This window comes from Babylonia areolata, chromosome 8 (assembly GCF_041734735.1).
Source record: "Babylonia areolata isolate BAREFJ2019XMU chromosome 8, ASM4173473v1, whole genome shotgun sequence".
Lineage (NCBI taxonomy): Eukaryota > Metazoa > Mollusca > Gastropoda > Neogastropoda > Buccinidae > Babylonia > Babylonia areolata.
The window spans coordinates 827,437-834,199 of NC_134883.1; positions in this window are offsets into that span (position 1 = coordinate 827,437).

A 6,763-nucleotide genomic window follows, 5' to 3' on the forward strand; every position below is an offset into this window, starting at 1 on the left:
GAAGGATCAGTCTTACAGCCTGGAGGATGTTCACCTTGTTGTGACGATGTTGGGCTGATTACCTTTCTGCGGCAAAGGAAAGAAACCCCAAAGATCTGTTGTCTGGCAGTGTTTGCTCTTTCCCTTCAAAAGAACGGTGCTGTTTTGTCGTCGAAATCCGTGACATCTCACTGTGCCCAGCACACACTGTTGGTGTGGTGAAATCCGTGACATCTCACTGTGCCCAGCACACACTGTTGGTGTGGTGAAATCCGTGACATCTCACTGTGCCCAGCACACACTGTTGGTGTGGTGAAATCCGTGACATCTCACTGTGCCCAGCACACACTGTTGGTGTGGTGAAATCCGTGACATCTCACTGTGCCCAGCACACACTGTTGGTGTGGTGAAATCCGTGACATCTCACTGTGCCCAGCACACACTGTTGGTGTGGTGAAATCCGTGACATCTCACTGTGCCCAGCACACACTGTTGGTGTGGTGAAATCCGTGACATCTCACTGTGCCCAGCACACACTGTTGGTGTGGTGAAATCCGTGACATCTCACTGTGCCCAGCACACACTGTTGGTGTGGTGAAATCCGTGACATCTCACTGTGCCCAGCACACACTGTTGGTGTGGTGAAATCCGTGACATCTCACTGTGCCCAGCACACACTGTTGGTGTGGTGAAATCCGTGACATCTCACTGTGCCCAGCACACACTGTTGGTGTGTGTGCTTGTTGACACAGATTGTGAGTGTGGAAAGGTGGTGAAGGTCTCTTTCAAAGGCTGGTGATGTGGAGACAAAACAGTGACTGCCGGTTGATACACAGGGCTGGTGATGTGGAGACAGTGACTGCCGGTTGATACACAGGGCTGGTGATGTGGAGACAAACAGTGACTGCCGGTTGATACACAGGGCTGGTGATGTGGAGACAAAACAGTGACTGCCGGTTGATACACAGGGCTGGTGATGTGGAGACAAAACAGTGACTGCCGGTTGATACACAGGGCTGGTGATGTGGAGACAGTGACTGTCGGTTGATACACAGTGACTGTCGGTTGATACACAGGGCTGGTGATGTGGAGACAAAACAGTGACTGCCGGTTGATACACAGTGACTGTCGGTTGATACACAGGGCTGGTGATGTGGAGACAAACAGTGACTGCCGGTTGATACACAGGGCTGGTGATGTGGAGACAAAACAGTGACTGCCGGTTGATACACAGGGCTGGTGATGTGGAGACAGTGACTGTCGGTTGATACACAGTGACTGTCGGTTGATACACAGGGCTGGTGATGTGGAGACAAAACAGTGACTGCCGGTTGATACACAGTGTCTGTCGGTTGATACACAGTGACTGTCGGTTGATACACAGTGACTGTCGGTTGATACACAGTGACTGTCGGTTGATACACAGTGTCTGCCGGTTGATACACAGTGACTGTCGGTTGATACACAGGGCTGGTGATGTGGAGACAAAACAGTGACTGTCGGTTGATACACAGTGTCTGTCGGTTGATACACAGGGCTCACCGAACGTCAAGGAGCACCAGATAACTTGCACAGTTTGTTTTTTTCTTGGGTACATGATGAAATGATGATGAATTTTTGTATTTGTATTCCTTGTCATCACAACAGATTTCTCTGTGTGAAATTCGGGCTGCTCTCCCCAGGGAGAGCGCGTCGCTACACTACAGCGCCATCCATTTTTTTTTTCCTGTGTGCAGTTTTTTTTCCCAATCAAAGTGGATTTTTCTATAGAATTTTGCCAGGAACAACCCTTTTGTTGCCGTGTTTTTGTTTGTTTTTTCTTTTTTTTACGTCCGCTAAGTGCATGCTGCACACGGGACCTCGGTTTATCGTCTCATCCGAATGACTAGCGTCCAGACCACCACTCAAGGTCTAGTGGAGGGGGAGAAAATATCGGCGGCTGAGCCGTGATTCGAACCAGCGAGCTCTGATTCTCTCGATTCCTAGGCAAACGCGTTACCTCCAGGCCATCACTCCACAGGTGTGTACGCAGTCAGTGTAAGTTGCACCGCGCACAAAGCTGAGGTGCTTTCTTCCATTCTTTCACTTTGGCAAACCACAGCTATAGTTTTTTTTAACCACTGGGTTGTATACATATAAAACATTTGCTTAACCATGGATTTTGGAGTGATGGCCTAGAGGTAACGCATCCGCATAGGAAGCGAGAGAATCTGAGCGCGCTGGTTCGAGTCACGGCCCAGCCGCCGATATTTTCTCCCCCTCCACTAGCGCCCGCACACAGACACACACACACACACACACACACATCACACGCTCATCATAGATATCATATCAAAATACCTAAATAATTCAATATCGTATCACAATACAAACTATCATCATTTATAAACTGAAATAGATAATTTTCCATCTTCGTATTTTATTTGTGTATAATTACTACTGAGCGTCATGCCTACATGCACGCACGTTTTCTCGTTCGCAGCATCTGTCGATCTCCCACTCTCTCCCCCCTCTCTCTGTCCCTCCCTCCCCCCTCTCCCTCTCTTTTTCTACCCCCCTCTCTCTTTTTCTACCCCCCCCCCTCTCTCTCTCTCTCTCTCGTCTCTCCCCATCTTTCTCCCTGTCTCTATTTGACGACAACCCCTCTCTGTCCCTCCCTCTCCCTCTCCCTCTCTTTTTCTACCCCCCCTCTCTCTCGTCTCTCCCCATCTTTCTCCCTGTTTCTATTTGACGACAACCCCTCTCTGTCCCTCCCTCTCCCTCTCTTTTTCTAACCCCCCCCCCTCTCTCTCTCTCTCTCGTCTCTCCCCATCTTTCTCCCTGTCTCTATTTGACGACAACCCCTCTCTGTCCCTCCCTCTCCCTCTCCCTCTCTTTTTCTAACCCCCCCTCTCTCTCTCTCTCTCTCGTCTCTCCCCATCTTTCTCCCTGTCTCTATTTGACGACAACCCCTCTCTGTCCCTCCCTCTCCCTCTCCCTCTCTTTTTCTAACCCCCCCTCTCTCTCTCTCTCTCTCGTCTCTCCCCATCTTTCTCCCTGTTTCTATTTGACGACAACCCCTCTCTGTCCCTCCCTCTCCCTCTCTTTTTCTAACCCCCCCCTCTCTCTCTCTCTCTCGTCTCTCCCCATCTTTCTCCCTGTCTCTATTTGACGACAACCCCTCTCTGTCCCTCCCTCTCCCTCTCCCTCTCTTTTTCTAACCCCCCCTCTCTCTCTCTCTCTCTCGTCTCTCCCCATCTTTCTCCCTGTCTCTATTTGACGACAACCCCTCTCTGTCCCTCCCTCTCCCTCTCCCTCTCTTTTTCTAACCCCCCCTCTCTCTCTCTCTCTCTCGTCTCTCCCCATCTTTCTCCCTGTCTCTATTTGACGACAACCCCTCTCTGTCCCTCCCTCCCCTCTCCCTCTCTTTTTCTACCCCCCCTCTCTCTCGTCTCTCCCCATCTTTCTCCCTGTCTCTATTTGACGACAACCCCTCTCTGTCCCTCCCTCTCCCTCTCCCTCTCTTTTTCTAACCCCCCCTCTCTCTCTCTCTCTCTCGTCTCTCCCCATCTTTCTCCCTGTTTCTATTTGACGACAACCCCTCTCTGTCCCTCCCTCTCCCTCTCTTTTTCTACCCCCCCTCTCTCTCTCTCTCTCTCGTCTCTCCCCATCTTTCTCCCTGTCTCTATTTGACGACAACCCCTCTCTGTCCCTCCCTCTCCCTCTCCCTCTCTTTTTCTAACCCCTCTCTCTCTCTCTCTCTCTCGTCTCTCCCCATCTTTCTCCCTGTCTCTATTTGACGACAACCCCTCTCTGTCCCTCCCTCTCCCTCTCCCTCTCTTTTTCTAACCCCCCCTCTCTCTCTCTCTCTCTCGTCTCTCCCCATCTTTCTCCCTGTCTCTATTTGACGACAACCCCTCTCTGTCCCTCCCTCTCCCTCTCCCTCTCTTTTTCTAACCCCCCCTCTCTCTCTCTCTCTCTCGTCTCTCCCCATCTTTCTCCCTGTCTCTATTTGACGACAACCCCTCTCTGTCCCTCCCTCTCCCTCTCTTTTTCTACCCCCCCTCTCTCTCTCTCTCGTCTCTCCCCATCTTTCTCCCTGTTTCTATTTGACGACAACCCCTCTCTGTCCCTCCCTCTCCCTCTCCCTCTCTTTTTCTACCCCCCCCCCCTCTCTCTCTCTCTCTCTCGTCTCTCCCCATCTTTCTCCCTGTCTCTATTTGACGACAACCCCTCTCTGTCCCTCCCTCTCCCTCTCTTTTTCTACCCCCCCTCTCTCTCTCTCTCGTCTCTCCCCATCTTTCTCCCTGTTTCTATTTGACGACAACCCCTCTCTGTCCCTCCCTCTCCCTCTCTTTTTCTACCCCCCCTCTCTCTCTCTCTCGTCTCTCCCCATCTTTCTCCCTGTTTCTATTGGACGCCAGCCCCTCTCTGTCCCTCCCTCCCCCTCTCCCTCTCTTTTTCTACCCCCCCCCTCTCTCTCTCGTCTCTCCCCATCTTTCTCCCTGTCTCTATTGGACGCCAGCCCCTCTCTCCCAACATCTCCCAACATGATCTCTTTCTTTTCTGTGTGTGTGTGCATGCGGGCCTCTCTGTCCCACCTCTCTCAAAGTAAGCCAGCAGGTAGCGCTGCTCTCTTTCTCTGTCTGTCTCTCAGAACATAATGTCTTATTAACAGTGAAAGTAAGCCAGCAGGTAGCGCTGCTCTCTTTCTCTGTCTGTCTCTCAGAACATAATGTCTTATTAACAAAGTAAGCAAGCAGGTAGCGCTGCTCTCTTTCTCTGTCTGTCTCTCAGAACATAATGTCTTATTAACAAAGTAAGCAAGCAGGTAGCGCTGCTCTCTTTCTCTCTGCCTTTGGCTGTCTGTCTCTCTCTCATGAAGGGATGTAATATTGGTAACTGCATACATCAGCTCTCTCTCTCTCTCTCTGTCTCTCTCTGTCTCTGTCTCTCTTCCCTCTGTCTCCCTCCTTTCTCTCCTCCTCCTCTCATCCTGCCTGCCATGAGAAGACCCAGTTACCTTTTCACTATGTTCCCCATGACAGGTCCCCCTCCTGTGACGTCACTACAGTCATTGCCTTTCTCCATGTTCCGTCTCGTGATGCGGAATAACTTGGGGGAACACAGCTTCCGGTTTATTTCAGAACAGTGGAGAAGTTCAACGTCGGGCGAACTGCGTTGACGAAAGTGATCTGTCTTCACTATATCTCTGTGAGAACATCAGATAGAAATTATTCAGCAAAAATATCACACACACAGCTCCACGTGCGAGGTCATCGGTGAATGATCAGTCCAAGGAGAGTCTAACACAGTAAAATGAGCGTTGTGATACATTTCTCCCGACATTATCGTATTGTATTGTATCTCTCTTTTTACCACAACAGATTTCTCTGTGTGAAATTCAGGCTGCTCTCCCCAAGGAGAGCGCGTCGCTACACAACAGCGCGACCCTTTTTTTTTTTTTTTTTTTTTCCTGCGAGCAGTTTTATTTGTTTTTCCTACCGAAGTGGATTTTTCTACAGAATTTTGCCAGGAACAACCCTTTTGTTGCCGTGGGTTCTTTTACGTGCGCTAAGTGCATGCTGCACACGGGACCTCGGTTTATCGTCTCATCCGAATGGCTATTATACGCTTTGCATAATTTTCATCCACCAAGTGAGGAAGTGAAGATGGCAAGATTCAGACCCCAAAGGCTTTGGGAACAATCACCCGTTTGTCAAAAGAAATCTCGGCTTAGCGTTAGCACAAAAATAAAAAGAGGGAAGAAAAGATAGCACTTTTGAAGACGTAAAAAAATTAGCAAAACAACAACAACAACAACAAACAAATACAAATAAACAAAACAAAACAAAAACAAACAACCAACAAAAACAAAAACCCACGACAAAACACAGTGTGAAATATTTATGAAACGTGGCAATGATTAGGTCCATACAACCCAGATACTTCAGAATGAAAGAATGGATGAATGAATTATTTATTTATTCAATCATTTTCTGTCCTTCCCCATCTCTCTCATTTCCCCTCCAGTGTGTGTGTGTGTGTGTGTGTGTGTGTGTGTGTGTGTGTGTGTGTGTGTGTGTGTGTGTGTGTGTGTGTGTGTGTGCCTGTTCTTGTATCTTCACAGATGCAAGGAACTATGCAACTGTGTATGTTTCAACTATTTAGACCAGAGCCTGTGCAATGTTTTCCTCACTTCAATGCATGCTGTCTGGGTTAACACGTTTTCGTGAAAAATCACTTGTCACGCAGTTTCATCGGTCAGAGTCGTGCTATTGTCTTGAATCGGCCTCGAGATGGCTTTATTCTGAAAAGCTTCTGGGGATTCGTGGCTTCAACACAGAGAATACTTACAAGTGTGCATTAATAACCTTGAAAATCGCAGTTAGTACCTCAGGATATGTATTTGTGATAACTATGAACTGACCGGATTCAAACATACCAGTTAGTGATTTGTTTTATAAAGGAAGATTTGTGACCCTCCCAGATGGATGCATGGGGGTTTCTTCTCTGAAGACCTTGTACTGTCCAGCTCTCCCCAGAGTTTCTGATCAATGCATCGTGTGGAAATCTGGTTGCCAGGGGGGTTCAGCCTTAATCTTTTCTCTCTCTGAAGTTAGTCTTGGTTTCTTCCATCATCATGTGTGCACTCTCTTGTGCCAGCCATCAGCAGCTGGCAAGTACATCAGTTGCTCCGTGATTTTTTATTTTTAGTATTCTGGTCAGGTGTGGTTATCCAAATTTAAATTTTAATACTGGTAACTTCTGGGACTGTAGAGTTTCGACTGTTGTAACATTGTTT